At 41.5% G+C, this 23751-nt stretch overlaps 1 long non-coding RNA gene across 1 annotated transcript; it reads left to right on the forward strand.

Annotated features, from left to right (window-relative positions):
- The first annotated feature begins 4002 nt into the window (after positions 1-4002).
- On the forward strand, positions 4003-21953 carry LOC144372783 (uncharacterized). Its single transcript, XR_013432660.1, has 4 exons — positions 4003-4198; positions 6480-6569; positions 14381-14489; positions 17537-21953. It is a non-coding gene; the product is annotated as an uncharacterized LOC144372783 (long non-coding RNA).
- Positions 21954-23751: the final 1798 nt, after the last annotated feature.

The raw sequence follows: 23751 nt of genomic DNA on the forward strand, positions 1-23751 counted from the left end.
AGGACTAGATTAGTTACATGAAAGTATCACTTAGAATCATCTGCATATGATCCAATCATGATTAAAATAGCTAAAATGTAATAATAGTTCCCTGGAACTACAATCAATCTATTCTGTCTACATAAGAAAAAACCCTATACTTATTCTAAATTGTTAACTTATCAGCTTACAAAGTCAGTTTTAGAGTCTAATACAAGCACACTTATTCCCCAAACTCTCACTTCATATGCAGAATCTATCAATCCTTATTTTACAGAGCTAAACTTTTTCCTGCAGACAGACCATGAGTGTTTCATTTCCATGTAGGGTAACTATTGCTAAGCTAAAATATCTAAATTCCCCAAAGGAACTTGTTCTATTTTTACTCACTCAAAAAATACTGAGTGGCTAAAATAGGCTATATTTCAATTGATGGCAAGAGTACATTTTACCAGTAGGGTGGTATAACTAATAAGATAATCTAGGCTTTTAAGTTTCAAAGAATTTTAAATAATTAAAATGTTTATTAATCAGTTTTAGACCTATCAGCTTTTCTTGTTGAATATTCAGTTTTTTTATGAAGAAAAAAAGAAAAACTTCATGTTTATAAATTAACATATATTTGCAAATCACATAATCACATATATAAACAAATGAAAATAAAAAGATAGCACCAGCTTTATCTTTAAAAAAAAACCCTACAAGTTATCAAATAAAAAAAAAAGAGTTGGCAAATATTTTAAGGAAGAATTCCATATTAGGAGTTTTAAAAATGATTCTTGTTAGGAAAGAATGTCAGGAATCCACATATCACATTCTCTCTTATTCCTTTCATTTTAGGGACTACATTCTAAAGTAGGGTGGAAAAATGCAACAAAGACCATTTTGTATAAATCCTTGTAGTTTAAAGATTTAATATCCAAAACTTAACATCACAGTTGAATCATATCACTTGTTCCTTCTAGGGCAAGATATTACTATTTGGAAAACAATTTTTAAAATATTACCAGAAGCGAGAAGGTCCTGATGAGCAGTAAAGTAAAAATAATCAGTAAACCTCAGAATATTGGGAGCCCAATCCAATTGTAAGAGTCTTCTGACCATTGTTTCTCAATTTTGCTAATAAGAAAATGTTTACCAATAACACATAATTTAGAAAATGAAGAAATATATAAACAAAGAAAATCAGAACTACATTAGATACCCATGGCTGAATTTTCATGTTTTTCCCTTTAATATTTGCACTAATTGTCTTTTACCAGACCTATTTACCACTAATTATCTTTTAATCAGAACATTATTGCAGATCCATCCTACATATATGAGCCCTCTCATCTAGTATTTTAACATGATCAGTTCTGTTTTTCATTAGACATACCAAAGAGACCTGTGATTTTTAAATTTATTTTTATTTTTTCTGAATTTTAGAAAGAATATGTGCTGATGGTGAGGGGTAAAACAAATGACACAAATTTAACATTCAAAGCTCCTAATATATTCTTCAGATAGAGTCTACAGGTGGGATTCCTGGGTAAAGACTTATAATTATAACCTGAGTTCTTGAAACTGGTTTCCCCCTCTGCACTGTCATGAGACGTGAGCCAAAACAGCGTATCATTTTTATTTACCATTACTGATTAGTATTGAGGGTTAATTATTGTCATCTGTTTTTTTTTATTTTGTCAATTACTGGTGATATGTGTTCTTTTCTGATGAAGAAATATTGTGTTTCTTACTGAATAATCATAATTTCATTTTTATCATTTATTTTTTAAATGAGCCAAATTTGCCTACATGTTCTTATTTTTAAAATTTATTTTCATGTAGGATGTGAAATGAGGTTTTAAGACTAAACTTTTCTCCAAATATCCAGTTTTTCCTTTCATATTGTTTTGTGATACTTTTTAAAAACAAGTTATAATTTTATTTGGTATGATCTGTATTCCTGTCATGTGTCTGCTATTTTTTCTGAAAATTTAACCCAGTAGTCCCCCATTTTCCCTGAAAAAAAATGAAATGTAGTCTTTTAATTCAAAGGATACAAAATATTAGACTTGCTTTCTTTAATGAAAAAGGTGTATTTATTTCCACCATTTCATGAGAAAATGGAAACATTCCTTCAATGGAGCATTAGAAGACAAATAAACATACCTATTTTTTATAACCTTAAAATCTGCTGATATGCATACTTATTCTACATTCCCAGGTGATGTCATCATATCAACAATCATGAAACTTAACCAACCCAGACACAAAATAACAACAATCACAACAACAATACTTAAAAATGGTATGTTCGATTTTTAAAAGCTGCATTTTCATACTTACACATTATTTTCACAATAATCCTGTAAGTAGGCATTATCAACATGATACTTTAGATGAAGAAAGTAAAGTTAAAAGCTCTTAAAAATTGTGATTTGTTGGGGCTTGGGTTGTGGCTCAATGGTAGAGTGCTTGCCTTGCATGTGTGAGGCACTGGGTTCTATCCTCAGCACCACATATAAAAAAAAACAAAAAAAAACAAAAAAAAACAAAGTTACTGCTACAACTAAAAAACATTTTTTAATTGTGATTTTTCTAAAATCAAACAGCTCATATATGACTGAGTCAGCACCAAAAGGAACCTCTATCAAAGAGAAATTAAAATAAGCAACTAATTTTTAAATCAAATCTACACCCCGGACTCCCACAGAGTCAGAGAGGAGACCCACGGTGCCAGCGCAGCGACTCTCCGGGAATTCACGCCAGGCTCCCGGTTTGGAGAGAACTTGCCGCCTGGGGATCCACACTGGATCCACCGCAGCTGACCAGGTTTTCAGCCCAGCACTTCTCACCTAATTCAGCCGACTCCTGACCTAGAGTCCCGCACTCAAGGGCGCGATCTGGGTCCGGCCCACGGTTTCCAGGAGGACGTGTAAACCCTGAAGGGGTCGGATCCGAAATGGGAGCTCCCGGAGTAGGTAGAAAGCCCGAGGGCGTATTCTCTAAGAGGGAGGTTAAGGAGGCTAGGGCGCAAGTGGAGACGGCGGTCACCTGCCTCTCTCTCCTGGTGCAGAGGCCAAGGTGCTAACCGGAGGGTCCCCATAAGGGAAGGATTCTGGGGAAATTTAAAGGTTCTTCTATCCTTCCTTATGCCGCCTCCTCAGGAGCTTTCTGGCTTCCTCTGGAGTTGGCAGAGGCAAGCCTGGAGTCTCCCAGTCACAGCGGCTGGCCCGAGCGCGCAGGGAAAGAGGACTCGGATGCGCAGGGCTCCCATTCCCCTGACGCATTTTCTGCACCACTGGTGGCCGTCGGGGAGGTGGTGGGGAAGAGTAGGAGGTTCTGGGGATGAGGCGGTTAAAAAGCACAGGGACTGGGGGGCTCCGGATTGTGCAAGAACCGCCCCCTCTCCTTTACCTTCGAGCCTACCCTGGGCTCTCCAGGCTCTGGGCCCGTCCCGCGCCCGCCGCTGGCGGATATGGAGCGTGTTTCCCGGAAACCCCCAGGTAAACCTTCCTGAGTTTGGAAGGGGGACAGCTCTTCCGGGAAGCCAGTGAGAGCCGAGAAGACTATGGGATAACGTGGAGGGGAGGGAAATTTCCTTTTTCTTTTCTTTTCTTTCTTTCTTTTTTTTTTTTTTAATATGGGAAAAGCTGCCCCTGGACGGCGGGGCCTTTCCATCTGAGGCTCTCTGTCTTGGGGAAAAAGCAGAATTGCGGGTGACACCTGGGAAGGGAGGAAGAGAAGGTCCTTAGGGGAATATTTACAGGTCAAATCGATATCCCCGTTGGGCTACGAGGATGGCCAATTTCAAAGCAGATTAGATTACTTTGTGGCATTTCAAATAAAACGGCAATTTCAGAGCCTTGAGCATGTGGGCGACCTGCGGGAGCTGTCCGCCTGCTTGGCTCAGTGAGCGCAGGGGCACTCTGCTGGAGCCCTCGAAGGGAATTCCTCCTCAGGTATTTTTCTTTTAAACCAAGGGCAAAGGGGCGGCTGCGAGGGCACAGGCTGCAGCATGCTGGGCAGAGGAGAAGCAGGGGCACGCTCCAGCCTCGAGGAGCTCAGGGAGCTCAGGCTCTGAGCGCTCTGGGTGGCGCCACCGCCTCTTGCTGAACGCTGCCGTTTACTGGTTGTTTCATTTCCTGGTCCAGGTTTAGGAGATGCATGGGGACAGCCGAGTCGCACCGGGCCTCTGGATAGTGTCGCCAAGGAGCTGGGATCGCACTTGCTGCAGGTAGAACCACCGCGCCGTGGGAGGAGCGCCGCCGCCGCCAGTCGCCCTGGCGGGGGCTCCCTTCCAACCCTGTCACCCGAGTTTCTAGGTGCGCGGCACAAATCCACAGGCCGCCCCCAAGCTGAAGAAGTCCCAGGGGCGGGGGTGGCTCCCGCCCGGGAGGGTCAAAACCCAAGCGTGGATGCTTAGCCTGTCCGGTACAGCCTCAGCCCCAGCCCCAGCCTGCATCCCTCTCCATCCCAGCGCCCCAGGGGTTTCTAGCTCACCCAGACCTAGGCGGAAAGGCGCCCCTGAACGTGGTTAAATCGTTTCAACCTTACTTCGGTTTGTCCCAGAAACCGGGCCAGGCTCTGGAGCCAGAGAAGCACCGTTCAGGAAGCATTGTGCCACAATGTGGCAGCGTTTAGCAAGTGTGAGTGTGTGTGTGTGTGTGTGTGTGTGTGTGTGTGTGTGTGCGTGTGCGTGTGTTGTTTTTGAAAATACATGTGCGAGGGAGAAGGGAATGGGGGAATATTTGAAACCCGGAACTTTCACAACTAAAGAGAACTGCGGTGGCATAGCAGCCGGCCAGGTAACACTCTCTGGGAGCCTGGCCCACACGCCCTCGGCTCGCCGTCTGCCCGCCCTTCCAGCTTTGCGCTGCATGTTTTCCGTGTTTCATACTGTCCACATTATAAGTGACACTAATATCAGGGAAAACTAAGTGCTTGCAGGGGAACTTCAGAGAAAGTCTGGTGGGCAAAGTCAACACTTCCAGAGGTCTTACATTTAATTAATTCCTGAGTGGTGTGTGGATGGCTGTCTTTGCAGTTATTATACATGTAAGTGAATTAGGTAATTGAAGCTAGGAAAGCACACTCCATGTTTTCAATTAAGAATATTATTTTTTAAGCTACTGCTGGTAACGTTTAGAATTTAATTATGATAATTTCTTCACTTTTATTTGTTTTCCTAGATGTTGCAAGAGATCTGTTTTGTTAAATGTATCTCTAATGGTTTTAGAGTTTAGCAACTATGCAAAATACATCAAAGTGTCTGTAACTTTAGAAATTGCTTTATAGTTTGTCCCAGATTCTGTTAGGAAAATGTGTTGTAGCTGAGTTAGAAACCTGAAAGTAAGACATAATCAAGTTGCTGGTCTCAACCTAGCACAGGGAAAGGTAGTGATAATTTAGTTAGCAAAGAATTTTTGCAGCAAACGGTATTTGAGACAGCAGAATGTAAGGATATCTTTCAAGTTTCATTTCTGCTACATTCTTTATAGCCCACCTCCAAGGGGGAGAGTAGAAAACCCAAAGGTAATCTGGTTTCAATTACATGCTGTAAAAATAGAATTTGTGGCCAGAAATTAATTTGTAATATTTTTTTATGGGAGTTGCACTGCGGATTGTATGGGTCTTTCACAAACTTTATTGCTTTTCTTTGGTTCTGGATCTAAAATATGAATGAGTAAATAAAGTACAGTTTCCTTTTTCAAAAGTTAAGTCTTTGACACAGAAAAATAATCATTACCTTTTTATTTGTCTTAATTATCTCTTATAGTTTTATCTTATTTTTAGAGGGATTAGGTAAAAATCAGAATTTCATTTGGGTAGTTTTAATTTTTTTGGAAGATACTTTTTCTCCTTGAATTTGGCAAAAGTTATTCAATCTTTTACAAAGTTGAAATAGTTAATTCTATAGACTTTGTCTGGTAAAATAATCAGGTATTTTGTTTTATTTTCTGGGGAGCAGCAGTGGTCGGAATTTATTATTCAAATGGTACTTATGGGTAACTAGAATATTGTGGCAAATAATGAGTATGTCCTAGTGGTATAAATGACTGCCAATTATGACTTAAATGGTCTATATAGTAGTGGATGTTCCCCTAAGTACCATAGAACTCTGGATTTGTGCTAAGTGCTAAAATAACTCCAAACAATAAAGCTACTACATTTAAAGTGAGCATGATAGGAATTCTCAAATGTTTCAGATGATTTTTGTGATGTGGATGTAAGGTTTTTTTTAAAGTGCTTTAAAAACATTTCAGAGCCTGGCTTGGGAAATAAACCTTGAATGTTGTCACCTGTGGTCCTCATGGCCCTGACTTCTTTTTTGAATTTAACAAATATGCATTGATTTTTTTTTCCCCAGTTCTGGGCTCATGGATGCTGGCGAACACTTCACCACTGAGCTTTATGCCTTCCTCCCACTTCACCTCCAGCCCAGTGACAGCAAAATTTCTAGATTTAATGCTGGTGTAGAACTAACATCTCTTACCCTGATACGTTTTCTGTTTCAGACTTTGGATGGATTTGTTTTTGTGGGAGCATCTGATGGCAAAATCATGTATATATCCGAGACGGCTTCTGTACATTTAGGTTTGTCCCAGGTAGGTATGGCCTAATTTTATGTACAATCAAAATATTCGATTATATTGTAGCAGATTGTGACAGCTTTGCCTAGCCTGAAAATGAGTCTGCATTAGTTTATGAACATTATTCATAACTGCAAAATACCCCCACCCTCACCTAGTGCTGGGGATTGAACAAGCTCTATGACTGAGCTCTACCCCCAACCCCAAATTTCTCTTTAATAGGATTCCCATGCAGTTTTCTTCTTCTTCTTCTTCTTCTTCTTCTTCTTCTTCTTCTTCTTCTTCTTCTTCTTCTTCTTCTTCTTCTTCTTCTTCTCCTTCTCCTTCTCCTTCTCCTTCTCCTTCTCCTTCTCCTTCTCCTTTTTCTTCTTTGCATTTTTACCTTTTTCCTTTCTTTTTCCTTTGAGGCTTGTGACAACTATGTCTTCACTGTGGCCAGCCCTGTTCTGAGTCTGTCCTATGTATGCCCTGCCCTACCTGCTCACCTAGTGATGTTAGATGGCACAGAAAAGAGCTTCCCCAGGGGACCTACAGTCAGGCCACACATGCTGGGCTGCACATGGTATTGTGCGTTGCTGTGAGGTGAGAGGAAGCTTCTGTAGAACATGGATTTATGCGGCATGTGTTTTGGGGAGACAGAAAGGGAAGGGGTAGATTTATGAGTGTTCACATGGAATTCAAGGTCATTTTTCCTGAGTTTTTCCAGTTCAGTGGTTGTTTCAGTAAAGCATTTTATATGCTTGTGATAGAAACTCATAAAATTCAGTTTACTACTGTTTTGCACTGCGAGGTTCTGGTTTCTTTAGAACATTTAAATATTACCCATTTTTCTGGAAAAGTGAAACCATCTTCTGAAAAGGGGGTTCCTCCCTTAGAAGGAAAAGATGACCTCAGCTTGTGGACCCCCAGCCAGATGAGGGTTGGGTTGAGGGTCCGGCTGCTGTCTGGGCCTGTGGATGGCCCGGACAAGGAGAAGCAGACTGGGTTTCCCTTTCACATCTCTGATTTAACAAGCGTGGGGAAGAGAGATAAAAGTCACATTTTTTTATACATGCCAGGACTAAACGTTCCTTTATATTGTGAGCTCTCAGCGTGACTTTTCATCACAAGTGAGGACATACTTCAATGAATGACAGAGACAGAACAAGGGCTCCTAAAAAGCGTGTGAGTGACCTGTTCTTTCCATCCTTCTCCCACAGTTAAGCCCAAATGGAACATGCCTATTAATGTTTCTTGAGTTTTTCTCATTGAAAAACAAAATTACCAAATTTGGGAACCCGAGTTTGGTGTATTCCTTTTCTTTTTCTGCCAGTACATTAAAAAAAAAAACAAAAAAACTTTTCATTATTTTACAGCCATCTCTTCCAATGTATGCACATCCTTCTCCACATCCAAATGGGCTTATGTGTTTCCTATGCAAAGTCTGTTAAAGGAGATTGCATATTAAAATAGTTTAGAAGGTTGTTTCTTACTCTCTCTTCTCTTATGGGACCTGCTATCCCAAATAGTTTATCAAAGCTTGATTCTTTTTTTAATGTTTATTTTTTAGTTATAGGTGGCACAATATTTTTGTTTTATTTTTACATGGTGCTTAGGATTGAACCCAGTGCCTCACATATACTAGGCAAGCACACAAGCCAAACCTCCAAAGCTTGACTCTTGCATCTATGTGAACTGAGGGATAAATATGTGTACAGACTGAGAAATGTTTTGAGAAGATTAGATTTACTATTTCTATGGGATTGGAGATTGTAGCAGCTTAGTGGTAGAGAATGTGCTTAGCTGAATAAGTATTGCCCACTCCTCATCCCCAATCCTCCACAAATAAATGGAAAGGAAAGAAAAAAGAAATTTATTACTTTACATTTTTTAGAATTAATCAGAATTATTTACTTGCACCTAGACTGGTTTCTACTTCTGACCTAATCTGTGGATTATTTACCTTTTAAAAGTATAATTTACTTTTGATAGTCTTACAATATTGTCACAAATAAGATAAAACATTTCATATACTTTTAAGATGATTTGTCAAAACATTTTTGATCAGGGGCTCACACTGGCATTAAAGTGTTTTTGTAGCTGCAGATGGAGGCTAACACAACCTCATCGAGGAATCAGAAGAAAACCAGTTGCCCTGCATGATCAACTTGACTTATTTTTTTTGCAATTGTCTTCTCTTCAGGGAACAAAGAAGCTAAAGGAATCTACAACTTTCTTAGAAAATGGTAGTACTGGCCCTTCCTCCCTTTTAAAACAAGGATACAAAGTTTTATTTCTGCATATGATCACAGAAATCAATTTGACCACTATTTTTCAGTATTAAATTTATATCTGAGATCCCTAGCAGTCAAAACAAAATGGGAAATAAATTCAACTATCCAGGAATTTTATGTCCTGGGGTTATATTTTAAATAATATGGTAATGTCTGCTCTGTCTCTCTTTCAGATCATGCTGGGAAACAGATCAGAATAACTATTTTGTGTGATTTGTGAAGTATAGGGAGCTATACAAAAGCCAGAAAGCCTCACTTTCATTAAATACAGTTTGCAACTAGAGTACTTTGGTGGGCATCTCTTAGGGTTGCTCGGTCACTTGGAATATGTGAGCACATCTTTAGGTACTGAGCACAACTTAAGCAATCTGTCACTCAGGCAGCTCAGCCTACCAGCCTACCTTGCACCCCACACAGACTCTTTTTATGTGGGAAAAAGATTCTGTTGATTATGAACACAATAATTAAGAATGACCAACACATTGGAAAGGTAATGACTAAGCCTTCTGTCAAGATTAACTCCACATGAGGAAATGGAGGCAACATAAAAGCATGATGTTTCTTTTTCATCATATGCAAAAATACAACTTTGTATCGTTGTTTTAAAAGGGAAAAAAGTCCAGGTATGACCATTTTCTAAGCAAGTTGTAGAGATTCCTTTAGTTTCTTTGTTGCCTATGAAAGGACAATTGTAAAAAAGATAAGTCAAGTTGATCATGTAGGGCAAATGATTTTTTTCTGATTTCTCCATGGAGTTGTGTTAGCCTCCGTCTGCAGCTACAAAAACACTTTAATGACAGTGTGAGCCCCTGGTCAGTGGCTGGGGAGTGTTCCACAGTGAACTGTTTAAATAAGCAACAACAAACTTTTCTCTTAGATCTGCCTTCTGTTCATGATTAACTCCATAGAAGGAAATTTAGGTAGAATTGCAATGTGTATTTTTTTCTGTCTTCTTTACTTAAACAGTAAAATAAAGTATTGAATAGGATGTCAAATACCCAACTACTCTTTAAAAAAATGTTTTGCACCCTTTAGATTATTTTCATTATTAGCAAAGAATTGGACAAATATAACAAACCAAAAACCTTAATAAAATAGGCTTACGGACTGGGGATAGTACTCAGTAGTAGAGTTCTTGCCTATTCTGCGCCAGGCTCTGGGTTCAATCCCCAGCATACACACAAAAATATTAGTAAAATTTTACCCAGTAGACAGAGTAATGCTTTAAAATGTTTTCTGGTGAATAGCAATTGTAGTAATAGCTTATATTTACATGGTGCTCGTCTGTATTCCTAGAACTTTCAATTACTCTCAGTGACATTGTCTCATTAAGTGAGGTTCATGTTAAGTCAAGGTTACACTCCTCGGTAGAGGGTCACAGGAACATACCTTCCCCCATCAGTTCTGCCATAATCGTGTGAAAATTCACAGCAGAAGGGAATTGTTCTGTTTTGTCCTGCTTTTGATCTGTACTATCTAAATACCTGAATTATACATTTGAGGATGTAAAAATGATTCTTTATATTCTTCAAACCCAAAGCCTTTTTTTTCCTTTTAAATGCTGGAGATGGAACCAGAGTCTCTTCCATACTAGGCAAGTGCTCTACCACTAAGCTATACCCCCAAACCATGTTTATTTTATTTTGAGGCAAGTCTTGCTTAGTTGCTCAGTCTGCCCTTGAACTTACCTCATTCTCCCAAGTAGCTGGGATTGTAGGCATGTGCCACTGCACCAGGCTTAAAAAGGATTCATTAAACTTTTTTTAATTCCAGTATTGGAATTTTTAAAAATCTACGTCTTATGACAGTGTATTTTTTTTTTAAATCTTAAGCTAGTAAACAAGAGGTCATTGTTGTTAAACTGTGGTATTAAAAATGGCAGAGATAAGCAGAAAATACAGTTAGTTTGTCCACCTAGTCCAGAGGCTGAGCATTAGAAAACAGTTGCATCCAACCTGGGGATTCTGTCAGGTTTGCAGCACAAAAACATACAGACATATTTTAATATGTTGGAAAAAGTAGTGCCGGGAAGCACTCTTATCCATAACATTCACTGAACATTTACCAACGGATTTGATTCCTTTTTTGTTCTTATTATTGTAATTATTTTACTTATATTTAAGCAAAAACAATCCCTGTATAGCTGCTATATATAGTTTTAAATATCCTTGTGGTTCAGATTTCCTTACCAAAGTTCCATGTTATATAACATTGAGGTTACTGGTATACATTTTCATATAAAATAGCTGTTTATGAGACACATAAAGAAAAATGTAATATTTGAGATTGATACCAGAAACACAATAATACAAACAGCAACCGTGTAAGTTAGAGGCACAAGACCAAATTTTTTCACTTTTGAAATAAAGAGAAAGGACGATGTTTTATGTTTGTTGACATAACTTGAACCCTGAAACCCAAACCATCTTAACCATCTTATTTTTAAATGCTCAATTTACCATACTCAGCAAAACATCCAAAACAGAGTAATGTGCATTTCCCCAGTGCCGAGTGACTCTGCCCTTCCCCACAGAATATACCCTTTTAGTGTTGTATTTATCATAGGCAGTTTTCTTGGCAGGAGGAAAAGCTATTCAGCAAAACATAAAAAAGCTCTTAGTAGAAAAGTCATTCATTTTGTAGTTAGCAGGGTTCTACAAATAATAAGGGATCACATCGAAGTTCTGTTTTAATAAGTCTGATGTATGAGTCCAGGGAGTTTTATGGCAACAACTTTCTCTCCTTCTCTAGACAGACAGACAGACAGACGGACACACACACACACACACACACACACACACACACAATATTTTTCCTGCAAGGTAGTCACATTTCTTCTGGCATTGAAAAGCATGAATAGATAAATAAATACAGGAAACATATGTCAACCATAATTTTGAGTTAAGGTCAGCACTGTTTTATCATTCCAGAATTTGTTCTGTAAAAACATTTCCTTTATTTGACGGCTATTTTACTTCCTAGACAGTCTTAGTGTTTTCCTGTCCGTTTTATAATGGACCCAAGAACTCAGAAAATCAAGCCCTCCTTCCCTGCCTCTTGCCCCTCCTGGTTCTCCAATCTCTGATGAGAACAGGAACTTTGGAAATAGATGAAAATATTTGGGGATTAAAACCCCTAATTAGTAGAGATACAAGTTTTCCTGCAAGTCCCTAAAGGTGTTTCTCAACAGAGACGTTAGTAAAGTACTGTTTTTTTTTTAAATTTTTTAAATTTTTGTTGTAAATGGATAGAATATCTTTATATATTTACTTCTATGTGGTGCTGAGGATTGATCCCAAGGCCTCACACTTGCTAGGCATGTGCTCTGCCACTGAGCTACAACCCAGCCCCGCAAAATACTATTTTTCTCTCAAAAAGAATTTCAGGAAAACCACAATGATCATTTTTTTTCCCTTAAAACATGGATAAGAGTATCCATTACAGGCCAATACTAAAACATTATTATTATTATAATTATTTTAAAATAAGCTGGACCTCAATGGCACAGTGCTTGTCTAGCATGCTTGAAGTTCTGGGTTCAGCCTGCAGCCCCCAGAATAAATATATAAATAAACACATATATAATAAGCCATTGAAATAATGATTTTAAAAATCCAGCTCCTTTAGTGTTTAGCTCGAAACTCCCCATTTTGATAACACTCTATAATGTGCCCCATAGCTCTGTCTCATGTGGCTGGCTTAAATGTTGCTGGTTTATTTAAAACTTTTTAAGGGGTAACAGGAATGACTTGAAAGAAGAAGGTTCATATCTCTCTCTCTCTCTCTCTCTCTCTCTCTCTCTCTCTCTCTCTTTTCCCAACAAAATGACATAAACGTTTTTCACATGGGCCAATCTCCATTGAGGTCGATTACAGAGGCCCAGATTCGGGAGGTGGCTGTGAGGAGGTGACAGGGGGATGTCTGTAACAGGATTCTCTCTGTGCTCTGCTTGCCTCATATTTGAAGGAGATGCTCCAGGAACGATGCCGAGAGTGGAGCCATGCAAGCCTTCTGAGGGGATGAAATTACTTAGCAGACCAGAAACAATCTCTTCTGAATAAAGAAGGCAGTTTGCCACATCTTGACAGATTAGGAGAACTGGCTGGGAGGAGCGGGATACATTACTTCACCTCTCCAGGGCCCTTTGGTTCCAAGTGAAGAGCTGAGGGCCCTGGAGGCTCCAGGAGAACTTCTCACTGAGCCACTTGGCTGGCCTTATGCAGCTGTGGGACCTGGCACATGGCACCTGCAGGGCTACCCCTTCGTAGATGACCCTCTGACTGACAGCAGGTAGTCTCCAAATGTGCCCTGGCCAGACACAGGACAGCCACAGCCTCCTTGTGCTCCCTAGGGTCACACCTCCCTTGGGCAGGGCTGTGAAGACTCTTCTGACCCACTCAAGGTCCTTTGCCTCCCAAGGGCACTATTTCAGCTGGGCTTTGGGGTTCCCACTGGCTGCGTTGAAATTACCGTCATTCTTCTTTATGCTCCTCCAAACAATACTGGAATACACTGACAACTGCCCTTATCTGTCACTCCCAACTCTACTAATAGGAGTCTTAAAAACAGGACTGTGTCCCAGTACTCAGAAGACTGCCCTGGTGGCTCTTTCTGAAACTTTCTGTGCCTTTGCCCATTTGTGAAGGGGTGCAGGTCTCCAGGACTCAATAGCGTATCCTTGAGTGGCATCCGTACTTGGGTGAACATTCTAAAGATGCTCACAGTCAGGAACAGGACCCCCAGGGCCCTCTGTGCAAATATCCCAGTAGTGGAGTTTTTCTGGAACCACCCATTCCTGCAGAGCCAGGTCCAGGCCGACACAGACACGGCTGGAGGGCTGCCATGGGGCCCCCTGTGGGGCATGTCTGGAAGGAGGCGTTACCCTGGTGTTGAGGTAGCAACCCCAGGAAATAACCACCACATCATGTGGCTGGCTGGAGTGGCCCCAATCCCTCCTGCAGGTCACACAGAGACACAGCCGCACCCTTGGGCCAGAGCTGTAGAATTTGCACAGTCATCTTGGACCAGGAAAGCCAGAGATACATTTCTGGCAATGTGAGAGAGGCCTGGCAGTGCCTGAGGCACACGGTTCAGAGCTGCTGAAGAAAGGGGCTTTGTCAGAGTAGAGCCTCCCGTGGTCCCTTGGTCAGCTCTGAGAGGTGGAGTGGACGCGACTCTGGGAGGGAGCACAGTAGGGCTGCAGTGGCTATCTCAGGCAGGCAGCATGTGAGTGGGGGTGCAGGACACAGTCCAGAGAGTTGGAGTCCATTTTGAGCTGTCTCTGAAGGATGCTGCCCAGGCCCCTCCAGGGCGTTCCTTTGTGCTCGGGCCTCCTGGGCTCTGAGCTCAGGCCTGGCCCTCTGGCTTCTCAGGCATGGAAGGCAGTTCAGAGCTGGGCTGTGGGGAGGCAAAGGTTCCATGTTTGACACAGGTGTGGGTTGTGGGCAGACTCCAGTCCTGACCCCAGCGGGGTGTGAGCATGTGGCACACCCTGCACTTTCCCCTGGTGCCAACCCTGGAGAGATGGTGACATTTCTGTTCCCACCCCTGCAGGTAGAGCTCACAGGCAACAGTATTTATGAGTACATCCATCCATCTGACCACGACGAGATGACGGCTGTCCTCGCCGCTCACCCGCCTCTTCACCATCACCTGCTCCAAGGTAGTTCCTCCAGGTGAAAGTAAACAAGGCCACGTTCTTAACTATGACCCAGGGCTTGGCTTCCAACACCTGCCAAGGTCTAGGGGTTACCAGGGCAACACTTGGCCCCATCAAGTGGGAGGTGCATTTTGGCCTCTGTCTTTTAAACCAGATTATTTAAACCAGCCTCCATTACTGCCAAAGACTATTCAGAGCTGCCGGGGACAAAGGTGCTCGTGATTTAGAATTGCAGGTTGCAGCCTCACAGGTTTAGACCTGGGCTGCAGCTTCTGAGGATACAGCCCAGGGGGCTGTGAAACTGCCTGGGGGAAACTACACCTGAAATTCCCCTGGGTGACAGCAGTTCCTTTGCTATGACCACAGACTGTAAACCATCCTGAGAGGAGGAGGACAGTGGCTTTGCTATTTTCATGTTACCTTGTAGCCATGGTGGACATTTCAACATATCATTTATGCTCGTGGCTACTGCAAAATTCTGGAAGTCATGAGACCCACCACTGAACCTTGTTTTTTAATGTAGTGATAAAATAGCACACTTACATCCATGTTCAGGGTGTGCCACTATGTGTTTAAATACTGGGATAACTACTTTCCTACATAGTTGGTTTGTTTTGTAACTATATGCATTTTATTTTATGCATTTAAAAGTGTTACTCTGAGCAGGGGTATGGGTTTTTTTTTTTTGCCATAGCACAAATCAGTTAAGATGCCCTGGGCATCACAAAATTAGAACAAATGCTGGGAAGATACAGAAGTTTTCTGGGACCCCGGCCTTTTAACTTCGTGGACAGCTCAGAGAGGCCAGCAGACTAATGGGTCTCACTTATGTCTTAGACTATAGTACCCAATGGGGCCCCAATTCCCCAGTGGAACAAAATGCAAATAAAAGACTTCAAAGTGGTGAGGACATTTAGCCATGGAGGAGAAATATGGCTTTCATTCTTATTGCTCCCTCCTGGGGAAGATTACCCTCAGGCTCGGAGGAGGGACCACAGAAGTGCATGCTCAGTTGTCCAGTAGCAGTTGATCTCGCTGTTCCTTTCCAAGGAGAGAGTCTGGTGTGCCAGCTTCTCAGACAAGATGGGGCCTGACTATAACTACAGCCTGTGATAGTCGTTGGGATGGGATGGCGTCTAAATCAACATGAAAAAATGATGCCGAGAGTCATTCCCAACAACAATGACTAATCTTTCCACTCTGGTGTGTTTTCAAAGCTGGACACAGACAGCAGGAGTCCTAGAGAATTCCTCAGAACACCATGTTGTTGCTTAAAACACTGCACAGGGTGCCCCCTGCTTGGCAGTGGCCTTTTGCTACTGCCCTGGGTTTCATGTTCCCCTTCCTGTGTTGTAGCCTCTGGAAAAGTGGTGAAGGAATGAAAGTAAGTGCAGCTGGGGGGACAGTGAGGCCCGTCTACTCCTGTTTCTGTGGGGTTTGAGGCTGAGGTGGAGAGCAGTCCTAGAGGAGAGGCAACAAGCTGGGGGCCTAGGGTCCCGTGCTGACTCCCTGCAGCGCCAGCCCAGGGGTGCAGGGAAGGCTCCCGAGCACACGGTGCTCTTCTCTCTCACAGATTTTCTGCCTGGATGGAACCCCATTGTTTCATGGTGAAATGTGTGAGAAGTGCGCCCTCCCCCCAGATGAGTAAGACCAGGTGGTACTTTTGAGACGTGAGCTTCCACACCTCAGTGACATCTGTCTGGTTCAGACAGGAGGACTGTGGGTAAAGCACATAGCCTGTCCAGCTGGGGGAACCAAGGAGGCCTCTGAGTTGATTCCCAAACTTCCATGAGGCAGTGCCCTCAGGGACAGTGGAGGAGGACCTTGCTCCACTTCAGCCTTTTTTTTTTTTCAGTACTGGAGATTGAACTCAGGGGCACTCAACCACTGAGCCACATCTCAGCCCTATTTTGTATTTTATTTAGAGACAGGGTCTCACTGAGTTGCTTAATGTATCACAGTTGCTGAGGCTGGCTTTGAACTCACAATTCTCCTGCCTCAGCCTCCAAAACCACTGGGAGTACAGGTATGTGCCTCCATGCCCAGCCCAATCCTTTTTTAATGATAAATTTATCACCAGGCAGAATGGTGCATGCCTGTAATCTCAGCCTCTCAGGAGGCTGAGGCAGAAGGATCACAAGTTTAAGGCAGCCTCAGCAACTTAGTGAAACCCTGTTTCAAAATGGAAAAGGGTTGGGAATGTAGCACAGTGCTAGAGACTTGCCTAGCATGTGTGAGGGCCTTGTATTTATTTACAAAATAAATAAATAAATAAACTTATTAACCTCCAACAAATGTCTATTTAGAGTGGAGTGACAGCCCCTCACTCAGAGGTGTGGCCTTTCTCTATTGCTGTCTCTGAGGGCTGGTGTCCTTTAAAGCCAAGGAGGACTCCTGTATGTTTACAAGAGTGAGAACTCTTTATGCACAGGGCCTTTCAAAGAAAGGAAAGGAAGGTCTGGCTTAGCTAAACTGTGAGGGGTTCCCTGGGGAGGTGGAGACAAGAGTTGCTCCTTCCAGGGCCAGAAATGAGGGCCAAAGCTTTGCTCTGGCCATGGTGGTTCTCGGCACCCAGCCCCCACAGTGCAGGAGGTATGAGTGGCCGGCCCCCTCTGCCAGGGAAAGAGCCTACGCTGTGACTGACACTTAGCATCTGCTACCTGAGGGGAGTCAGACTCTTCTGGGCCTTCACGGTATCTCAGGCACCCACCCCAAGACTGCCAGGAAGTTCTCCCGATGCCAAGCCACTCTGTGGCCTCTAGGAGGTGATGGTGGCTGGTGGAGCTCTGCCAGGCCCAGCCCTTGACTCCAGGCTGGCCTCCAGGCTGTGGCTGAGATTTGAGCTGCTCTCTTTTGGGGCCTGTGGAAGCCACACCAGGACAGGGCCAGTCTCTCCCCTCCTCACCCAGACCTTAGCAAGTTCTCAGAGTCAGAGTCGGGCACAGAGGAGCAGGCCTCTGACTGTGGCCCTGGGAATTTCATGGTGCTGTGTGGGGGGAGATGGGAAGCAGGTGGGACCATGGCCCATGGAACCTCGCTCCTGCTTTCAGAGTACGAGATAGAGATAGAGAGGTCCTTCTTCCTCTGAATGAAGTGCGTCCTGACAAAAAGAAACACGGGCCTGACGTGCAGTGGATACAAGGTATGAAGGGCCCTGGGGGGACGGAGAGCTGGCCGTGTTCTGCACTGGGTACTTGGTATTCCGCCTCACACTCAAGGATGTCTGCAGAAGGGAAGCCTCGGGAACTGAACATATCATTCCCACCAGGGCAGAAGTCTCCAGTGACTGGCTCATGGCTGCTTCTGAGGCCATGTAGAGCTAGATTTCTTCTAGCTCTACAGACGATGAATACCTTGAGGGATCCTGGAGAAAGGGTTTTTGAACAGAGAACTTGAAGGCTAAGGATGTTAGTCTGTACCACTGCAGTTACGATGATTGTGATTCCAGCACGATTTTACTGACTTAATATGTTTTTGCCATCCTGGATCCCAGAGTCTCGTGCAGGCCAACAAGCTATACCTTGCAGAGCTATGCCCCAGCCTGTTACTGACTTTAACTGGCATAAATGCTTCTACTCATCAGGCTCCAGGTGGTATAGAGGTTCCTGTTTGAACTTGGTGCGTTCTTGCCTACATGGTCTTTGGCTCTAACTGGAAGGCTTTTAGATAGCCACTCTGACTTGTTGATTATTAAGATCTTGAATTAAAATACATGAAATTAAAAGACATAAAAATGAAGATTTTAAAAAAAATCTATTGAAAGGATTCTTAAGGAGGTTTTGAAGTTGCCAAAGTGTCACATCATGAAGTCCCAACCCCACCACCCCAGCTGCTGGTGATGTGTTCTTATTTTATCTGATGAGTCTGGCCTGGGAGAGGAGGGGGTTAGGGCTTGGATCTGGAATGACCCCCAAAGTCTCTTGGTGAAAGCCTGGTTCCCACCACAGCAAGGTTCAGAGGCGGGGCTTTAGGCAGTGAGTGGATCCCGGGGACCCTGACCTCATCAGTGGATCAGCCCAAGGATCAGTCCATTGATGGGTGAATGGAGCTGTTGGAGGAGGTGCTCACTGGGCAAGGGTCTGTTACTTTTCTTAAAATTTAATTTAGGAAAGTAAAATGATCAAAATGAGAAGTATGATTAATCAAAGTTCTTTTAGAATGTCTTTAAAAATCCACCATACTGAGTCCCATAGTTTGAATCATTTTTTTTCTTATTGAGCTATGTTCAAGAGGAATAAGTGTAAAATAACAGATTTTTATTTCTCTGCTTCTTCTGAAAAAGCTACAGGAGCCTCTGAGAGCCTGGCTGGGGATCAGGAGGGGCAGGGCCAACTTGCTGGTGTCTCTTGCAGACACTGTGCAAGGAACCTGGGGCAGACTGCACATGGGCTCTGGAGGATCCAGGCTCTTGTTCCACGATCAGCAGGTGGAAGAGGCCCAAGCAGCACCCTGCTTCTGTGGTCACTTTGCAAAAGATCATTGATCTAGTGTCCACCTCATGAAAATTCCAGTGCTGGCTAGGGTGGGAATCCACAAGCGAGAAGCCCTTCCACATGATACTTAGAGACACAGAAGGACCCTCGGGAGGACCTTCAGGAAAATAAATCTAACACAGTTATGATTTACAAATGCAAAGACCAGAACACATCAGAGAGAAGAATTTACAAAATGTAGGCCTGTGGTTGTTAAGGCCATCAGAAGCAAATGTCGAGTGACCAACCCACACGGCCGTTTGAGAGAGTATTTTGATTCTGCTGAGGCTAATGCTTCCCAACACGGTTTCCTTCCCTCTGGCCCCATTTCAGAGGGCTGTGAAAATGGGAAAGACTCCAACTCAAGTTGTCTCAGTGATTAGCACACAAGATCAGTGGGCTCTCTGGCCAAGAGAATCATAGATTTTAGCAAAGAAAAACAACAAAAGATGACTGACCTTTGCCCTGGGTTTGCCGGACTGCAATGGCAATTAAGCCCATTTCCTGTGGCATCTCAAACATCAACCTGCAAATGGTGGGAAAAATTGGTCAGCTGGAACAGGGAATCGTGCAGGAGGAGCACAGCTCCGACAGGAGGGGACAGGGCTTGTGTTCACAGTGTGCGTGTGGCCAAGGAAGTTGAGTCGCACAGCTGGAAGGGCTCTGCCCTCCTTCACAGACTCTGCAGTGAGAATGCCCACGAGAGCTGAAGAAATGCCCGAGGGCACCGAGCGCAGAGGAGGGACAGAGGCACCTGTTGGTGTCCTCAAGACTGGGTCAGATGATCCATCTTAGGAATATTCCACCAAGTTCTTTCTTCCCCCTCTGGTGCATGCACTCTGCTCAAGTGACAACTAGCAATTGCTGTCATTTGTTTCTACTTACAGTGAGTTTCTGTTCAAACACCAGTACACAATCACAACAGAAGTTTCTGATTATTCAGAAAACCAATATGGTGGCAATAAAGACGTTTAAAAGATACACCATCCCCTGAGAACTAATTAGGCTTTAACTATAGTAAATAAATCTACACCTTCTGAGAACCTGGAAGAACCTGGATCATTTTAGGCTTTAGTCCCGTGTTCTAAAAATCCTATATCCAAAGTGCTTATATGCTGAATACATTTTAAGAGGTGACTATTTTAATATACAATTTTAAGCTGACTTTTACACACATTTGTTGTATTAATAACTTGTAATCGTTTACATTTTTTTCTGTTTCAGTATTCCAAGCAAGGAATTGGGGATTTAATTCTATTTAGTAAAACATTTGTCTTATTTTAGTCTATTCATGGTTGTTGTCTTCCATCTTAAAATATCAACCTTAAAAAAGATCAATGTTTATTAAATATTTAGTAAAAAGTTATCCAGTCATCCTTTAAATGGAATTTCCCTGAATAACTTTAGTTTAAAAAATAAAATTATTTAGGTCTTGATATAAATTTCAGAGCTTCCCTTAACAACACACCCATGATTTAATAATCCCATTCACAGAAAAAAATTGCTTAGATTCCTTATGTTATATATAAACTCTTCATGCTCCAAACAAAACACATGTCCCCTGGTTGCATCCTCTGGAGAGATTGAGAACAGTTGGCCACCAGCCTTTCTAATAAGAACCTTTGAGTACTTGAATTTCATTACTAAATTTCCACTTAGTCAATAAAAGAATCTATTTGTAAAAGTTCCTGTTGGGGCCTCTTAGGCAGCCCAATGTTATTAAAATAACAGCATTTCCTATGTACACAACAGAAAATACACTTGGATTAGAACTTTTGTAAAAGGCTGGTCTTGCCACTGTTGAGAAAGCTTGTTAAGGAATTTTACCTTTAAAGTAACACCCTTCAGGTTCTTTGTGTACTTTTGTCATTATTGTTGTTGGGTTTTTATTTTAATTTTAATTTTATTTTATTTTTAATTTTTTTGCTGAGGCTGGCTTTGAACTTAAGATCCTCCTGCCTCCCAAATTGTTGGGATTATAGCCATGCACCATTGCCCATTGTCTTTATGTAGTTTTGCTGTGGACATTTGTTCCTCTTGCACCAACCATTTGTCTTTATCTTGTTAATATTAACTGCTCCTTTCCTTCTGAATCCCTCCCTCTCTCATTCTCAGCCACAGGTTTTGGGTGAGATGGATTCCATTGTTAACTCCAGGTGAACCCTAAGTGCTCAATTGGTCCTATTTCATTCCCCTTTAATTTTCCAGAGCACTACCATCTTAATTGATGGAAAGAATGTATCCACACTGTCTTCATTAGGTGAGTGACACACAATGGGGGAAAAAGTGTTTTCTCTGTTGCCTGAAATAGCAGCAGAACAGATGCTCTCTTTTCCAAATGGTTTATGCACTGTGGCTACTAGGAGAATAGCCACACTGGAAATTAAGCTGCTGAGGGAGCCCAGAGCATAAAACCAGGGATCTCCTGATAGAATTAACTGACTTAGGCCTGCTGCAGAACTGTTACATTACCATATACACACATAGCTTGCTTTCTTGCTTTCTTTACTGGAGGTGGGAGGTTACTGGGGATTGAACTCAGAGGCACTCAACCACTGAGCCACATCCTCAGCCCTATTTTGTATTCTTTTAGACACAGGGTCTCACTAAATTGCTTAGTGTCTCACCATTGCTGGGGCTGGCTTTGAACCCAGGATCCTCCTGCCTCAGCCTCCCTAGCCACTGGGATTACAGGTGGTTGCCACTGTGCAGGCCATGTAGCTTTATTTGTATAAATTATGCATACATTTATATTTTTGTTGTTTGGCTTAATTGCAGTTTTTGTAATAAAACAATTACTAATTCATGAAATAGTCTAGTTAAACTTTTTTAATTTCTAAAAAGTTTAATTGATAACAAGAGCCACCTAATAAAGGCTTGAGGGAAATAAATGTTTAAAATACATAAAAATTAATGAAAAAATATAGAACTACCATGACACAGCAATCTGTCTTTCAGAAATGTACCTGAAGGAAGTAAAACCACCATCTCTCTCTCTCTCTCTCTCTCTCTCTCTCTCTCTCTCTCTCTCTCTATATATATATATATATATATATATATATATATATATATATATTATGTATATATTATGTATATACGTATACATACATATACTATTAGTACTCTTTATTATCAGGAAATATTTCTTTTTACTTTAACCATAAAATCTTTAAAAATAATAAATATGATTGAATTCTCCAGAAAAACAAACTTTAATTCCCTCAAAAATGACAATCTTAAATATTGGATGTGCTAAAGACCTTTATGTGATTAGATGCAAATAAGAAAGCAATTAAATCATTATTCATCAGTACTAATGAGCATGTTATTCAGGCCTATTCTTCAATTAAAAGAAAATAAGGGCCTAACATGTGAGAAAGAGTGATTGTAAGAACAGAAATGTAAGTACAAGTCATGTTGCACTGAATGACTGGTGGGACCCACTGATCACCCCTTCCCAAATCCTATCAATGGCAACACTATCTGTTCAAGTCACTTCACATTTTATATTACTAATAGGGAAAAAACTCTCGAGAGTCAGGTGTGCATTTTTCTAAGTGAACGTTCTTTCTGTCATCTTTTATAAATATTTTTAAGGCCTCTATGACCTTGTTTTCTCAAAAATGTTTTACTATCTCTAAAAATATATTCAAAATTCTCCCTTAACTCTATTGTTTCTGTAAACATTCTTTTCCCAGGCATATTATTTTGCTATTATCACTATCTACCCCAACTGTAGCTCTCCTTTTCTTTATAAGATCTAGAGATCTCTCCATGCTTTATAAGATCTAGAGATCTCTCCATGCTTTATAAGATCTAGAGATCTCTCCATGCATTGACCTCTATCAAACTTTCCCACATGCCCACCACTTTTGTCACACATATATGCTATTTTCCCCCATTAAATAATGTTACATAAAATTGTGACTACGATAGACTTGCTGATCAACATTCATGTGATTGCCTTTATTTCATATAGTACCAATATGCGCTATTCATACATTTATTTATTTAGCAAACATTTATTAATTTTTTGGTATGGGCAATGCTTTTGGCATTGCAGATATAATTGGAAATTAGAAATTTTAGGTAGTTTTTAGCTGAGTGGTTTTGTTAGCATTTTGCTAGTTTATATGACATGGAAACATTCCAATGTGGTGTTAATACGTTCAAACTAGATTATGTGATCTTGAATTGTAGGGATATGTTTATTTCATTTGCATCCTGGGGCAAAATCTGGAGGACTCTATTGAGAAAGTATTAGGAAAGAAGGAATCTGAAGATAAGTTGTAACTGGAATTAGAGTGGTGAAAAATGCTGCATTAAAAAAATCTTGATTTTGCAAGATTGGGGGCATGTGTTTTAGCTGGAACTTTCGGCAATACATTCTGGAAGAAAATTTGCTCCTTATCACTTTGTCCTGACATCACTTTGAATATTGAAATGGCGAATTCAAAAATATTTTATAATTTTATAATATTTTATAATTTTATAATATAATTTTATATATTTATTTATAATTTTATATTTTATAATATAATTTACATCAAAGGCATAAATGCTTTAGAATGCAAAGTATATTTATGCTTTAGAATGCAAAGTATATTTCTTTCTTTTTTGACACCTCATTAAACCTTCATCATGTAATTTTATTTAAACACACTAGCCATTGGTCCTCATCAGACATGCCACAGTGTCCAACTTGCATACATTCTTTCCCATATGCATACTCAGATATAAAGCCCAGGCCAGTCAGTGTCAACTCTGTGTTCCAGACCTTAAAACCCATGGCA

This window comes from Ictidomys tridecemlineatus, unplaced genomic scaffold (assembly GCF_052094955.1).
Source record: "Ictidomys tridecemlineatus isolate mIctTri1 unplaced genomic scaffold, mIctTri1.hap1 Scaffold_1625, whole genome shotgun sequence".
In the NCBI taxonomy this organism is placed as follows: Eukaryota; Metazoa; Chordata; class Mammalia; order Rodentia; family Sciuridae; genus Ictidomys; species Ictidomys tridecemlineatus.